General features: G+C 46.3%; 1 protein-coding gene across 2 annotated transcripts in view; it reads left to right on the top strand.

The window, feature by feature from the left end:
• LOC146796129 (GTPase IMAP family member 6-like) overlaps positions 1-17,309 on the top strand; it is a 292,397-nt gene that overhangs the window by 238,077 nt on the left and 37,011 nt on the right. The gene's annotated exons all lie outside the window — the stretch shown is intronic.

Genomic DNA, 17,309 nt, shown 5'->3' on the forward strand with positions numbered 1-17,309 from the left:
GAGTTACGGCTCCTAACATTCTATGACATTGGTTTAACCCCCATCTGGCCTTTCATCGTGATGTATGCAGTAGCGGTGATCCCCCCAACTCCCCTTGAACCCCTCCATTACTTTCAAGTTGTGATCCCTGGGAAAAACATGTGACAACACAATTAAATGAACAAACAACATGAACTGTTCAAGATTCTGCAGAGTCACGTTGGACTGTATCCTCGGAAGGATACTGGGGCAGACCACTCCTGCTCCCAGAGCCCCATGAGAGATCTCTGGATGACCTTATCCCTGGCATAATCTCATCTCGGATCATCAGGACATTTATGTGGCGATTGTCGGCTAATGTGTTCTGGTTTGTGACAATAGAAAAAAAGGGAGGCGACCCCGCCACCGATCCTGTCCTCTTTCTAGGGGGCATCCAAACGCCTTGAGGAGGGCTCCACAGTGTACTCAGCTTGCTCAAGTAGGCAGACACTCCTGCAGTTTGAGAAGAGTATCAGATGCTTATGTTTTTCTCATCACGATAACTTCTTGTTTGCTTTTTTATGTGTTTGCCAGGCCCCAGGAGTTCCCCGGCCCGTCGGCCTTTCGTTGAGAGCTTCTTTCAGCGATGACTCCTTTTGTGGCGATGCTCTTCCCAGACCGAGTAGGGCCGCCGCCCCATCCACCTCAGTAAAATGCTGCTGTTTATTATTGAGGGAAAAGGCCAGATCGAATGGGTAGGTCCACCTATATTTAATGTGGCTCTCCCTCAAGGTAGATGTGATCAGCTGAAATTGTTGGGGTCTCATCAGCAGAGCCTGGGCGACATCCTGGAAAAGCGCACAGGCCGCTCCTTGATAGTTCACAAGTTCTCTGTCTCGAGTTTTCTGGAGCACCTGTTCCTTGACCTTAAAGGAGGCGAATTTGGCCAGGATATCTCTTGGGGTTGATTTCTCCCTTGCAAAGCCAGGCCTACTCTGTCAACGCGTTCCAGAAGTACGTCGGTGCCCCCTCGCCTATAATGCTAGTGAACAGGCACACCATGTATGCCTCTAGGTATGTTCCTTCTTTCCCTTCCTCTAGGCCCGCACCCTTATGTTATCCCTTCGAGAGTGGCTCTCCAAGTCTTCACCCTTGAGAAGCGTAGAGTTCAACTTGGCAGTAAGGGATTCTGCACCCTCCTTTAAAGGTTGGATTCGACCTTCCAGATCCTGGAATTTCGCTTCTAGGTCAAGGGTGCATGCCCCAACTAAGTCTCATCTCCCTGGCGTACAATAATGTTTGTGCCCATTTCAGATTTGAATGAGTCAAAGGAGGCTCCTATGTCCGCCTTTAGGTCTTCTCTGAGCTCCCTTTTGAAGCCCTTGAAGGTTGCAAGGAGGTCCTCCCAGGTGCGCACCATTCCTCCGGTCCCCTGGATGCCCTCTACCTCCTGCACTTCTCCTGCTTTGGGCACCCCAAAGTAGCTGGAGACCGTGTTGGGCTGCCCTTTTTTGGGTGGCATAGGGGCAGCTCTGTGTCACACCCCACTGTCCTCCGCTCTAGAGCCACAGGGTCAGAGGGGGGGAGAGCGGCGCCATCATGAGGAATCTGTGGTGGCATTGCTTTGTTCTCAGTCGCACCGTGGCCCAGGCACACCCCCCCACCTCCAGGTGGGCCGCTCGTATCTTTGGAGCCCGCTAGAGTATTGTTTCCCCTGCTCACATGGTGCTTTGTTCTGCTGTTGCTCTCCATGTTGGAGTCACCGTGGTCTGACTTGGAGGACAATGGGCGCCATCTTAGGGTCAGGCACAAGGCCGAGCATCTCTTCCGGGGGTTCTCACCTCCTCTGGTGTGCAGTATGGCCCAGCAGGACCGGCCTGGGTAGACCTCCCTCTTCACTGCCCGTCCTCAGCCTATTCAGCCCTTTGCCTGCAACTTTAGTGGTCAATCGTGCCGCGGGGAGAGGCCACTCTCACCTTGTTGTGTATGCCTGGCCTGGGGGGCCCGTTCGCCACCTCGGGGTCTCCCTGCACCAGGGCCATTCACTCGGGGGCGAATGCTCAACCAGCGGCCCTCTCCTGGGTTCCAATGTGGTTCGTGCCTCCGGGGAAACTCTATTGCTGCCAGTCAATTCTGCTGCGCGGGGCCACCATTTCAGGGGTTCAACATTGCGGCTCAGTGCCGCGTATAGAATGCCACTGCCATACTGGAGTCCCCGCTCCACTCATAGGGTCCCCGGCCTCCACTTCCGAACCCCACTGGCCACAGAGTGTTGAGGAGCCTTAACCGCAATGGGATCCGTCCACCATTTTGGCTAGGCAGCCGCGACCCTGATATTCTTTCAAAGTCTCATTTCGGGCCCCCCTAAGCCTTAATATCTGTCCTGGGGTGGTCTCTATTGTTTGAAAGTCCAGTCCCGGCTCTTCTTTCGCCATCTGCCAGGAACTGAACGCCGGAAGTCACTCTCTTGCAGGGTTCTTTCACGGAGCTGAGCGAAGTCACGTCTTTGTGGCCATGATGGCTGACCACCCCCAGGAAAGACTTTTTAGTAGTAGCTTTTTCTATGAAAGGAGAGCCTTGTTGCTATTTTCTCTGTGCTACTCTGGTTGGCTACTGTCTTGCAAACCTGACTGAGGCTGTCCTGATTACTTTGCACTTCATCGGCTGGTGATGTTGCCTTAAACTATACCTTTTCGGCCAAAGCATTAGCTCTTCTTAACTATTACACGTTATGCAAAGTTTCCGAGGTTCATATGAAAATCAAATAGCAAATTGCTATTTTCAATGAAATATTTTCTTTTGTCTCTTCTTCTCTCCACTCATGCCTGAAATTGATATTGTGAAGAACTCATTATAAGTTGTATTTCTCTTACTTGTGATCCTACCTGTAACATTGATCTAATGAAGATTTTTATAATGTTTTTCTATTGTATTCATGTATTGACCATTCCGAAATATTAGATAAAAGTGACTTGATAAGTTATCATAGTTTATCATTTATTGGTGAGTGTTTGACATAGTGAAATTTGGGACTATGATGTTTGTGACTATGATTGTTAGTTAGGTATTTCTTTCATTATTATGAAGGGAATAATATCAGTCTTATTATTGTGTCCCTATTACCTCTACTTAAAGGTCCATCGGAGGACCTATTAATTGTAAGTGATTGTTGTGTTCTCATGGGTTTCGAACACATGGTTATAAAGATCCAGTGTGGATTGTTAGTTTCGACTAATCATACTGGGCAGTGAAGAAGAAGGAATTTGTAGGGACAGATGTTTATTGACTATGTACCTTTACGTTATATGTTGTGGTCTGTCATTGACCTTAATGGAACTAGTAACGGGTCCATCGTAGGCCTAAGATCCCAGGATAAGCGCAAGGGCATTCTTAGTATTGCATACACTAAGGGAAGTGCGTTGTCTGCTGCTGATGCAGTGCTGAGCAATGGTCGTATTGTCGGTATTGCACAGGGAATCTTGAACAAAGAATAGAGGAGATTTATTTGGGTACCTTCGGAAAGCGCATCTGGAGAAGTCCTGAAAGTTTTCACTTGAATGAGGGTACAATCGCGTTGGTTGAGATTTTGCTGGAAGCGAAAGGAAATCTCAGAATATATGTTTCTCTTGATATATTTCTTTTAGTGGAGCAGACAAGCTGCTTTCTATGTAGTCTCATTTGTTAAAAGGCTTTGAAGAAACGCCGAGCCTGATTTTGTAAAGGGAGGGTCAGTCGCAGAAGTTATAATGACATCACAAAAGTGCTGCGCTGGTATTGGTCAGTTAATGTGAAATCGTCACAGAAAGTGCAGCGCTGGTATTGGTTGGTTGGTGTGAACCGCACTGGGATTTAACAGTGTGGTTGATTCTGGTTGGTAGTAGAAAAATCATAATACGGAAGAAGAATAGTTGAAGAATTACTTATATAGTTTAGTGTTAGTGTAGACAAATCATGAAGTTACTAAAAATGCTGAGGACTTTATTGAGTAAAGATGAGCCTATACCCATTAGAGAAGGAATTCCTGCACCTCCTGAAGGAACACCCATTTCTTTTATGTCATTAGAAAGGGGTTATCATACATGTACTTGGTTAGAAAATTGGATGAAATACCCTGAGCAAGATGGTTTTTTAGCATTTCCAGAGAATGGTACGTTTAATACTTGAGTTTTAGAAAATCTAAAAAGACAAATGAATGATATGAGACCTACTCCTAGACCTATGCAGTATGAAGCTCTTGAAGAATTGGAACATGAAGCATACAAAAGAGATAGAGATGGGAATCAGAATAAATACAAGAATACTGTGAGTAGATATTCAGAAGCAAAATGGCCTACTCAAATGAAAATTTGGAGACGGGATGTAGCAGAAGGAGCAAGAATGTTTCTGGTTATGGTAGCGGAGACAAAAGAAGGACAGGAATGTAAAGAGAAAAAGAAGAACCTTGAGGAGCAAAAGTAAAAAAATACTGATTTTGTTGAAGGTTCTCATCATATAGATGATGATTTTTTAAATGTATTATTAATGACCTCCATATCAAGTAGAACAAGACATGATAGAGATAAATCATTTACCAATTGCTCCATTGATTCAGATAGAAGTCCAGAAGAGAGAAATTCAGTAAATATGAGTCAGAATCAAAACACAGTTAAAGAAGATTTTCTGAGAAAAATAATACAAATAATTCTGAATGCTGAGGTTTTGTCGATTCCAGTAACTATTGGTTCGATAGTTCCATTATACAATCATGGACAAGGCATTTCTCAAGTGCATGCCTTAACAATACCCCATAGGAGCATGAATGGAGCTTCTGTGGTTTACAGAAAATTAAATGAGACTAATCAAGGATTAAATAAAAAAAAGTGGAATAAATGTGAGTGTAGTTATGGGAGAAACAGAATCATTGATAAACACTTCAGAAAGATCAGTGGAATCTCCAAAACAAGGTACACATCTAGTTCCAAAAAGATTATTGCAGAATAGGAAAGAAGTGACACCCCCATCAGGAGTGTCAAGAAGTGAGTCAAGTGAAAATACTCAGAAATCATTAGGTCCTTCACCGGAAGAATTAGATGAATGGATAAGAGAAATAGCACCTGGTTTTAGTGTACAGAATAATAACAGCTCAGGTGTAGATGTGAGTTAACTAAAATCAGATGTGGAAGAAATGATTCTTGGTACAATCAGTCCAGACAGACTAAGTAAATATCAGGATGAGGAGTTACTGTTTATTTATGAAAATATTACAAAGAAAGCCCGAAACCTACATGAAAAGTTTGCTGAGATTGCACAAATGTATGAAGTTGACATAGAAAAGTCTAAGGCTTTACAAAAAACATATAGATCAGATTTCAGCAATAAAGATTTGGAGAGTTTGAGTGCTTCAGGGAAACATTTACAAATCAGCTAATTAGTACATTAAAACGATGGGGAGATACAACTGTGACTGCAGTGGCTTTACCAGTGGCTTTTCCATTGTATCCAGAGAGGGAGACAGGTGCGGAAACAGCTGATGCTAGGGTATATCCTATGAGAGAAGTACTGGGAGGTGGGTATGTTCATGTCCCCTGGTCGAGGCAGGACATATTATCATTTACAAATGATTTCCCAAGATTGAGAGAAAATCCAGTGGAATGGTATATACAGGTAGAAAGGTTTGTGAAAGTTTCGAAAGTCTTGTGGAAGGATTTGGATGGTCTGTTTGATATTGTAGTTCCAGCTGATTTGTGGGTTGAGTGTAAAATTGCTGTAGATTGGCCAAAATAAGAATATCCAAGAGATTCAAAGACAGGATCACCATTTTGTGAGGTTATAAAAAAAAATACAATCAGGTCATTACCTATTTGAAAGGAAAGATTTCAACATAAGAAACAGATTGGGTGAGAATAGAGAGAACTACTCAAGTATTGAAAGAGACAGAGAATGCTTATTATGAAAGTCTACAGTACAGTGGTATTAAGAACATTACTGACAAAGATATGGGACATTTTGTATATAGGTTTGTATATGGATTAGGACCAGAACTCAGTGTTATGATTCAGCAGCATTTGATTTGTTGGCAGAGCAAGACTATCGATGAAATTCTTCATTATGCAAAGTATTGTAATGATGACATTGACACAAGGCACAAAAAGATTTTAAAAAATCTAATGTTAGCTCAGATGAAATCAGGAAAGAAAGAAGGAGTTGTAAATACAGATTATGTAGAAGGTTACCAAGGAATTGGTCAGATTACTACCGGTATGAGAGGCGTAGTACCGAATGGAAATAGTGTGACACAAATTATACCAATTCCACAAGGAAGAGGTAGAGGTAATAGAGATTAATTGAAAAAGAAGTTTCCTTGTCATGCTTGCAGCAAGTTGGGACATTGGAAGCACAAGTGTAGAAGGCTATTGGTAAACAATGCTGTTACAGGAGTAAACTAAATGAATCAGATACAGATGAATCAACAGAATCAGCAACTGTCAGTTGGAAGAGGACATGGTCAGCAGATACCTCAAGCTCCTATGCAAAATCAGAATGTGAATGGTCAAGTACAAAAATACAGGAGATCAAGTAAATTCAAATGTGCAGGTGACTTCACTGTATTTGATGCAGTTGCCAGAAAATGATTCAGATGCATCTCAATGACGGTGGCTGAGGGGGGAGGAGGAGTGAGTTCCTGGCACGTCCTTAGATGGTAGATCAGTGTGGTACCGATGTGGATGGTGAGGTTGAAGGGAATTCAATTATGTTTCTCGTAGATACTGGTGCTACCTGTTCCACTGTGAGAACTGTGGAAATTCCCAACCTACCCCTCTCGTGAGAAAGTTTCCAAGTTGTAAGAGTTTCAAACAAATCGATTAAGACTCCAGTGACAAAACTAATGAAAGTGCAGATTGGAGGTTTCCAAGATTTGCACCGATTTGTGGTGTGTGCCACAAGTCCATTTAACCTATTGGAAAGGGACTTACTTTGTAAGAGGAATTGTTCTGGCTATTGTAGACCGGATAGAATAACATTTCATACAAAAGATGAAGATGTTGTTTTCGAAATGGCATGGCAGGGAATAGAAGTTAAGGATTTGTATCCTCTGTTTACAGCGAATAATTTTCCTGTTGATTTGAGAGATACGGTGTTGACGGATGTGTGGGTTTTTTCAAGGAAAGACATTGGATTGATGAAAAGGAGTAGCTCCATTTCAAATTAGAATCATACCAAATGCAGAATTTCCAAGAATACCACCTTACAAAATGAGTCCTGAGACGATTGCAGAGTTAACACCTGTGATTGAAATGCTGATTGAACAAGGCATACTAAAAGAGATTCTAGGGAGTCCATGCAATTTACCTATAAGGGGAATTCACAAACCTAACGGAAAGTATAAAATTGTACTGGGTAAATCAGATAGTGATTCCTTGTTGTCCAATAGTGCCAAATCCAGCTGTGATTCTGTATCACATTCCCTGCGAAGCAGAATGGATTACAGTGATTGATTTGTGTCAGGCATTTTTCTCGATACCTTTGCATCCGGATAGCCAATATTTGTTTGCATTCCAGTTCGGAAACCGTGTATTGGCATTGTGCAGAGTTCCTCAAGGGTATACAGAGAGCACCTCAATTTTCAATCAGATATTGAATAAATGCTTTGAATCACTAGTAATCCCTAATGATTCGGTCCTGGTGCAATATAAAGATGACTTATTGGTTGCATTAAGACACAAGAGGCTTGTGTGACAGATACAATTGCTCTACTGAACTACTTGGCAGTAGGCGGGTATGAGGTCTCACCAGCAAAATTGCAATTTTGCCAAAAATAAGTTCTTTATTTGGGACACAAAATAGATAAAGGAATCAGGAAAGTGTCTCAAAATCGTATTAATGCAATCTTGCAAATTAATCCACCTAAAACGCAGAAAGAAATTCGGATGTTTTTGGGAATGGTTGGATATTGCAATTGGATACCTGCAGCCTGTTCATAATTTACATGACTAAGTGTAGTTGACCCTTGTTTATTTCTCCCAGACAGCGTCACAATAGAGGATCTGGGTATTGGCAGGATGACCCATCTCTGACTTAATAGGGGGTAAATCTGTCACCCACCACACTTGCACTTCAAAGGCACTGGCTCAGCTAACACATAAAGAACTTCACACTAGCCTATTGTGCCTCCAGACAGACTGGGACCAGGGCAGCGAGGCAGGAAATTTAAAACACCTTTCTAGGGGAAAACTCCAGAAACTTCTCGCACTTCAAAGAAGGCACCAGGTATCACATTAGGACCCTCTGAACCACTCTTTTGTACACTCCTGGACCTATGGATCCTACAGAAGAAGGACTGCCCTGCTTTCAAAGGACTGCCCTGCTGTCCTTCATCTCAGCCTACTTGAAGCGACTCCAAGGGTTAGATGACAATCTCCTGTTAGAGTTACAAGGGAATAACAAGCTTCAGAGGCCTCCCTACAACTGCCCAGCTGATCTGCTGCACTGGACATGCCTGGATCTGCAACTTTCTTGCCTTAACCCTAGTGACCTTTGCAAGAGTGAGTCTCTGATTCGCCAAGAGACGCCTCACCAGGTCCTGGGCCCTTGGTTGGCATTAGAGTCCTCTTCCCTAACTACAAAGGATAAATCATGACATTTTGGACAATTTGAGACAGCATACGAGCCCATTCACATGAAGAGATCTCTTGTGATGGCTGACAGTGCGAGGCTTCGGTAAACCCAACTGTTCATTCTACAGCGACCGCCAGTGATGACTGGCAACACAAGATCTGCACTTTGTGCTACGGCATCAAAAGCCTGAGGTGATTGCCAAAGGGATGCTCCCGCAACAAACATCTGAGACCCCCGGTAGGATCTTCACACTACAGCTATGACTGTCCATGACGCCCGGCTTGCTCTTTGTGCTACAGCTATGACCATATGCATTGCTCTCCCTGCTCCACTTGGGCTCCTCCACCGTGAAATGGACTCTTTGAGCCAAGCTATGAGAAGGTAAACTTTCTGCAAGACTAACCTGTTCCTCTATCAGGCCTGCACTCCATCGCAGTTGGCCTAAACTTGTGACTTTCACCCAGTCTTGCACATCCAGATAAACGTGAGTGGCACTGTGTGCTTTCAGGAACTATACTTACCTTAAATCTTCGATTGCATACATCTGGTTCTACTGATTAGATTTTTGTTGTTTTGATATCAAATAATGTAATAAAATGTTCTAAATTTGTATGGGATTTTTCTTGTGTTGTGCTTTCACTTTATTTCTGTGTAAGTGCTGCAAAAGTACTTTACACATTGGTTCTACGTAAATTTTTGTGACTTTGTTGTTCATCCTCACAAGGATTATTACTGTTGCTTGAGAAGGGCTCACTCCCCCCTCAACCAACAACCTAGTTTCTCACACTACAGCACTCCCTTGGTAGAGTTTGATTGAAAATGCTGCTTAATAACTGTTTCAGTGTTGTTGACTAAAAGCAGATGTCATAGCAGTAAGTAATCCAATTTCCACTGAAATGTTTAGGATGGTGTGCACAGCAGTGAAGTAAAGTAAACATGAAATGATAATATCTCACGTTAATATAATTTTATGTTTCCCTCTGCTGCAGCCTTGCATTTGGGGTGCGGCTGCTCCAGCAACAGGAGCAGGGAAGAAGTGGTTTGCCCACTTCTAAGTGCACATGACTGTTTGGCTGGTCCTCTTGGGCAGGCCAAACATTCATTCACACTACGCATCTTCTTCATGTAGGCTGCAGTTGAGCCTGCATGGCAAACATGCCCAGGCCCTCATTCCATGGCTGAGTGCTGATCCATGGCATTCAGACCAATTACAACGCTGCTGCGTTGTGATTGGATATCGGGAGACTTGGAGCCGGGTGCTTCCTGCTGCGGGGTGGGAGTCAGGAAGAAGAGGGCAGAGGAGAGGCGGCAGCCAGTCGGCCCTTCCCACGCCCTACCTCCCCGGTTCAGTAGCAGCTGCTACTGATGGTGGTGGGCTAGAAGCAGCCTTCGCATGTGGTTAAGAGCTGTCATAAATCAGGTGACTCTTCTGATTAATAAATTACTGTGACTTCTGGCACCAATTGCATCTATGTTTCATCATTCAAAATTCCCACATTATTTTCAACTTAACTAAGTAGCGAAGTTGTTCAGTTTAGCCAAGAGACTATGATAGCCAAGTCTAGATTTAGTTACAACAGTTCTAAATTCTGATAGTAAATTTGACTTGAGTGAAGCAACACATTATTTTCTCTTTATGTGTGGTCAGAACTTCAGTGGGGAGTCTGGAGATGCCCTACCTTGATTGTTAATAATTCTTCCATGAAAAATAAATCTGTAGATCTAGTCAGCAAATTTCTTTCTATCAATTTTCTGCAATTCTTGATTCTTTTTTTCTACACCATATTTTTATTGTTGACAGCCAACACAGTACAAGGATCGCATAAAGTACCCAAGGTATATAGACAGCGTGATACATATGAGAGTCAACATTTTTAGCAATAATATAGGATTTATTGCACAGAAAATAAAGTACAAGGAAAATCATAGGTAAAGAAAAGAAAGGGAAAATGAAAAACAACTGTGTCACATTGCCATTGGTTGATAAATATAACAATCTTGAACACAGAGAGATTTTCTTTCACTCACAATCACATTGAATAGGGGCACTGTGGAGATGCCAGATGACTAGTGCCATAACAACTGTTCGTCAGTGTGAGACGAGGGGGAGGAGGTTCCAAATACAATCCCCTTGTCCAAATTTTGTAGTGTTTACGGAGGCATCTCCTCGCTTCAAAGACTGGGAGTTCAACGCCCATGCAGGAGTCCAGACCCCTTTTTGACACCCCAAGCGACGGGTGTAGACTCGTCTTTCCAGTCCCGGGCAATATCCAGCTTTGCCAGTGTGAACCCAGAAATACAAGGTGACGCTTCTATCTATTCCCCCCAATGTCTTCCACAATATGCAACATGGATACCCGCGGTGAGGGTGCAATGTCCCACCCCAAAACCTCCGACAGGCACTTGAACACCCCTCTCCAGAATCTCAACAACGTTGGACAGGACGGGACTGTATGCAGGAAGGTACCTTGCATGGATTTACAACTTAAGCAATGCTGGGACACGATGAGCCCAGCACACTACAGCCTGTTCCTTCAAAAATAAGCTCTGTGTAAATATTTGAACTGAATAAGGTGCAGACGAGCTGCGATTGCTGTGCTTCATGAGGATTCTAGAGCCTCCACCCAGTCATCTTCCTCTAATGGACCTAGGTCTTGTTGCCATGTCTCTCTAGTTTTTTGCATGGTAGTAGGGGTATGTTTGATAAGGGTACAATATATTTTTGTTATTTTATGGTACCCCAAGTCGCCCATGAAGACTTTAGCCTCAATGGGATTGAATTCAGAAATCTCGGTTAGGTGGGATATATATGGGGTAAAGGCATGTCGGAACTGTAGATAGCGGTAGAATTGTGTGCCTGGCATGCTGTATACTGTTTGTAGATCAAGAAAGGACGAGAGTGCATCCACACACTACTGCTCCCACCGTATCTATCCCAATGGCCTCCCAACCCTGAAAGCCGGACAAATGCTGTGGTAATTGTCTGTTGCTCCATAGTGGAGTTTCTCTAGAGAGTCTCCCCCACAAACCCATCTGTTGGAGTGCCGACTTCCAAGTCCTGAAGACCATAACTGTAGGGGGTGTAGCTCTCGGAGGAGTGTCATTGAGTAGAGAACCATGTGTAGAGCTTTATATCCCAGCAGACAGCGTTCCACAGCATTGGCCGGATCCTCGTGGCTGCCATACCACCAATCATTGAGGACGAGTAAGTGAGAGGCCATGTAGTATGCCTGAACATCGGGAGTGGCTATGCCGCCGGAGTAGGTAGATTGGAAGTCGGACCTCAGGGCCACCCGCGATGCACCACCCCCCCCCAGAGAAAGCGGGCCAGAATAGAATTCAATTGCCGAAAGCATGTTGGTTTTATCGGATAGGGATGGTTCTGTAGTTGATAGAGGGGATGAGGCAGGGAGATCATTTTAAAAATAGCGGACCTACCAAAGAGAGATAGCGGCAAATGAGACCACACTCGCGTCTGGTCGACTACTTGTGTCCATAAGGGGTCTAGGTTCTTGCTCCACACCAATGCCTGAGACGATGAGAGATATACTCCCAGATACTTAAAGCCGTCAGGAATCACTACCACTTCCCACGACCAGTCACCCAGCCGATCTCCACCCTGCAGCAGCCACATAAAAGGACTTCCCCCGGTTCATATAGAGACCAGATGTTTCGCCAAAGATCCGCATAATGCGGAGGAGGCATGGACCAGACCGTTCAAGGTCTGTGAGGAAAAACAAGACATCATCCGCGTAGAGAGCTATACGGTCAGATATGCCCGGCGCCCATTCGAAGCCACACAACTGCACGTCTATACCTATCCAAGCCGCAAGCAGCTCCATAGCAAGAGCAAAGAGATAAGGGGAGAGTTCGTAAGCCCTGATACGTCCTCTGCCCGAAAGGAAAACTCCCAGAAACCGAGTCGGCCACTCGGACTGAGGCAGTTGTGTCAGTGTAGAGCAGGTGGATAAAACTCAACAATCGGGGACCAATATTCAGGCGATTGAGCAACGCAAACAAATATGTCCAACTGAGAGAATCAAAGGCCTTGTTCATGTCTGCCAGCAGGAGTGAGGCAGGGGTAGCGAGTTTACTAGCTGTGGCGATAGTATTGTGGGCACATCTGATATTGTGACGTGTAGCAGGGTTCGACATAAATCCTGCCTGATCAGGATGGATCAGATCTGTAATATATGGGGCTAGGCGGTTTGCAATCACCTTAGCTAGAAGCTTAGCTTCCACATTAAGTAAAGAAATCGGGTGATAAGACGAATAATGTTCCAGCGGGCGACCCAGCTTGAAGAACACGACAATCTGTGCATGCCACCAATCTGGCAGAAGACCGCCGCTCTCAAGGGAAGCCTCCAGTGCTGCCAGGTAGGGCTTTAAGAGCTGTGGGTGATATTTCTGATAAACCACACGGGTAGCCTTTCGGGCCAGGTGCTTTGCCGGCTCGCATACATAGTAATTCGATCAACAGTTCATCCACCGATAGGGGGGCGTCCAGCTCATCTCGCGCTGTATCGGACAATGCCCCAGGAGGAAAGTCATCAATAATTTTTGTGTACAAGGTCAGCAGGCAGTACTTCATGCGGGGCATACTAATCAGCAAAATACAGGGTAAAGCAGTCCGCAATGGCGGATTGGTCCGTAGGTACTGTCCCATTGGGACCCTGTATACTTGGGAGCTTCTGAGGGTGTAGTGTCTGCTGAAACAGGCGATGCAATAGGGCACTGTACTTGTCTCCCCACTGGTATATCCGGCTACGAGTGGTTAGCCAATAAAGCCGTGCTTCGTTTAAAAGTTCACTGGCGTATGTTTGTTGTATGTGTAGTTGTTGCCTGCGTGCTACCTGTTCCATCGCATCCGTACTACCGCGTTCCAAGTCGAGTAGTTGGGCCTCAATTTTTACTAGCTTGTTCCGTCGCTGTCTGCGTTGTGCAGCACAGAAGGCAATATCCACCCCCCTGACAGTGGGCTTCAACGCCTCCCAAAATATGACTGGAGATTCCACAGAGTCTGTGTTAAACAATAGATAGTCTGTTAAAGATCGATGGATATGCGCCTTATAGTTAGCATCCCACAGCAGCCATGGTGACAAGCGCCATCAGAATGGGGAATGCCTAGGGTCCTAGGACAGGAGAAGGGACACAGGTGAATGATCAAACAGCCATCTAGGGAGGATCTTAGTTTCAGTTAGCCTATGTGTATGCGTACCTGAGAGGAAGATGTAATCTAGGCGAGCGAAGGATGCACGGGCACTTGAAAATAGGTGTATGCACATGTGTTGGGGTGTAAAGTCCTCCACGAATCAAACCACCAAAATCCCTGAACTAGGGGCAATAATTTGGAGTCTGGAGTCTCGGTAGCTCGGACCACAGCACACCACCTATCTAGTGATGGGGACATAACATCATTCCAGTCTCCCTCAACTAGAGTTAATACTGATGGAAGGTCTGAGCAAAGCATCATCAGTTTTTCAACCAGGGACCAAGAGATAGGGGGGTGGGCATATAAACTACCTATAACAATGGGTTCTCCATAGAGTGTTCCGTAAATCATGAGGAACCTGTCTTGTGGGTCAGACCATGTTTGGCTATGGACAGCTTGCACGGCTCCACGTTTAATCTTGTCGAGTAGACAATGGACATTCCAACTAAGGACTCGGAGCTCTCTACTCCCGCTTCCCGCTAATTCCTGTGACATAAACGGTTGTGGTACAAATATAGGAAACTAACAAGGTGAGTGACTTTGGCAATCTCAGGAGCACATATGGCGGAAAACCTAGATGCCGTGACAAAAAACATTGAATAATTCAAAAAACCAAACCCCTCCCCCACCCACCCCACCCAATATCTCAAAACCACAGAAGTATCTGTCGCGGTGGGCGATGCACCACTGCCCCACAGAGTGCAAGGCACAGCCCCACACCAACGGTTCCCCATAGATGTCCCCAAACAAGCAATATATCCTCAGATACTAAGAAAGATGAGCGGGGGAATGGCCTCACATAGGCCCATGAATAGTGGCATCAGAAAAAAGATAAGATAGGTCCCAGTTGTAAGGCCCCAATACAAGTATAACACATTCTAAATAGAAATATAGCATATGAAAAATGGAGAAGAGTTCACCAGTCAGTCCGGTCTGCAGAAGAACATTGTTCAGGGCCCTCAGTCTCCAGAATGTGGCGGCAATGAATCACGTGGATCTCCATCCATCCGGGAACCGTAAGCACCCTGAAAGTGTGAGCGAAGCCGCAAACGTGATCTTTGGTTCACCTTTACCTTGGGTTTGACAGGTCGCCGCGTGGCCTCCCCAGATGACAACTCCGAGTCAAAGAGTGGCCGGGTGTGTGGTTTGAGTTTCTGCCTTTCATCGGTCCAGGCGAAAACCTCCACAGCAGCATCAAAAAAATGTACGTGATTCGTGAATGACTCGCAGTTGGGCTAGAAAGAGCAGAGCATATTGGAGCTTGAGATCTTGCAGTCGGGTTTTTGCAGCTGCAAACGATTGTCGGCGTTGTTCTACCAATCTGGCATCGTCAGGAAAGATGAGGATGTTGTGGGAATTATGCTGGAGTTTGCCTGCTAGCCTAGCCTGTGCAAGGATCACATCTCGGTCATGAAAATTGAGAAACCTGGCTATAATAGGTCGAGGCCTGGCCCCCGGCGGTGGTGTTTGCAGCAGAGACCGATGCGCGCGTTCAATGGTGAAACAGTTAGATAGAGACGCCTGGGGAATCCAGCTCATAATCCACATAGTGAGGAATCGTTCCACATTATTATCTTCACAGCCATTGGGAAAACCCACAAAGATTGTTCCTCCGGGCCCTTCCTTTGGCATCCTCCGTTCGGAGTGCAAGGCCCTTAGTGATAGATTCCAAAGAGGACACCTTCTTATGGAGGGATGCAACTGTGTCCTCTGTTGTGGATATTTGAGCTTCGCTTCTGTTATCCTATCCACTGCTTTGCGGAGGTCTTGGTAGATCAGCCTCACATCCAACCCAACCGCCCCGATCTTGGCCTCCAGCGTGTCTCGTGATTGTGTTATGGCTGACATCAATGCAGCGTTGTCTGGACCAGCAGAGCTCTGACTCGTTGGGTCTGCCAAGTGTGCCCCAGCGCCGGCATATCGATTAAGAGTGCTCTGTTTGGCGCCCTGTGGTTTGTCACGAGTCATGGTTAGTGGCGGAGGGTAGATCTCAACAGCCCCAGCAGAGTTCTGTAGAGGCTGGCAAGCTGCACGTCGCACCCAAATCAGCAGCCACGGTGGTAATGGGACCAGAGGGGTGGAGGAAGGGAAGGACCCTCCACAGCGATCAATGAATCAAGACAAAGTCCCACTATATGGTAAGCAGGGAAGCAGGCGAGGAGCCGACCCATACACAAGCCGCACCGGGGCCTAGCCCGGCCGCTTCCGCATGCAGGCGACTCCTCTCCTCCCTAACGGGTACTACTGCCAAGGCACACCACTGCTGCGCCATGTAGTTCAAATGTAGGAGCGCTCTGCAGGAATCGTGGTGGGGTTGGAATCGGCTGCAGTCTTTGTCAGCAGAAGCACTCAATTCCACACCTTCCAGTGGGTGGAGGCAGGTTCCTTTACAAGAATTGCATGTAGAGTGGCCGCGTGCTGAGCGTGGCGAGGGTCAAGGATCCACTCCGCCACCATCTCTTCCCCACAGGGCCACAGAAGGATCTAAATATTACAGGGCACACCAAAAGGATCCAAAGAGGGGGAGCAAGTTGTGCAAGCAGCCCTGTGTCCGGCCCAGCATGACACCAAGGGGGGCACAACGTCATCCAACCAGCAATCAGGAGCCCGATAGGAACAGGAGGAGGAGACAAATAGGTCTCCCCAGGACCCCGGTGAGTTCGGTAGTAGAGGCAATCCGGAGGTCCAGGCAGAGGGACGGTGCAGCAGGGAGGAGTCTCGAGGCTCCTGGGACAAGTCCAGTGCAAGGGGGCCACACACTAACCTCGGGTGAGTCTTTAGACGGCCTCGAGGGGGCACCTCACATCCAGGCAGTCTGGTCCGGTCTCATCGGCCGTAATGCCCGCCCACTGCAGCGTCTCCCAGTAGAGGCCTGGCTCCAGTATGGCCCAGACCAATGCAGCACGTCTTTCCCAGGGGCTGCCCCCAGCCAGGGGGCAGTAGACAACGGGCGTCGCAGCCACCAGAGCACCACAGCTGGTGGGCACCACGGCAGGCCAATAGAAGGGAATTTTAGGTGGGATTCTCCAGCCTCGGTCCTCACATCACACGGGGCTGACAATGCCACACCGGAGCTCCGGCGCAGGCACCCCGCGGTCATCAGGGCGGAGACTCCACAGCCACAAATCCAGTCCGGCCCTGGGGATCCCTCACACTGCCGTCGGCACGTCGCGGGTGTACTCCGGTCCCAGCATAGCGGAGGAGCCCGCACGTAACGCAGTAAGGCCCGAGTGGCATGCTCCAGACTGGTAGGGGAGTTTGCCGGGTGGTTGCACCATCACCAATCGATCAGGAAACGCCACCTCAGTAAAACGGGCGTAGACAGGCATGGGTGAGAGCGACTGTGGAGAAAGAATTTGCTGATGGCACAGGATGATGCAAGGATTGAAAGGCGGGCCTCCGGAGCTCATCTAAAGCACGTCTGCCATGTTGGACCGCTTGGCCACGCCCCCGCAATTCTTGATTCTTTACAAAAAAAATTATGCAAGAATATTTTATGATATAAGTGTACTACATTATGCTATATTCCCACACTAGGAAATGA

This window comes from Triturus cristatus, chromosome 10 (assembly GCF_964204655.1).
Source record: "Triturus cristatus chromosome 10, aTriCri1.1, whole genome shotgun sequence".
Taxonomy (NCBI): Eukaryota; Metazoa; Chordata; class Amphibia; order Caudata; family Salamandridae; genus Triturus; species Triturus cristatus.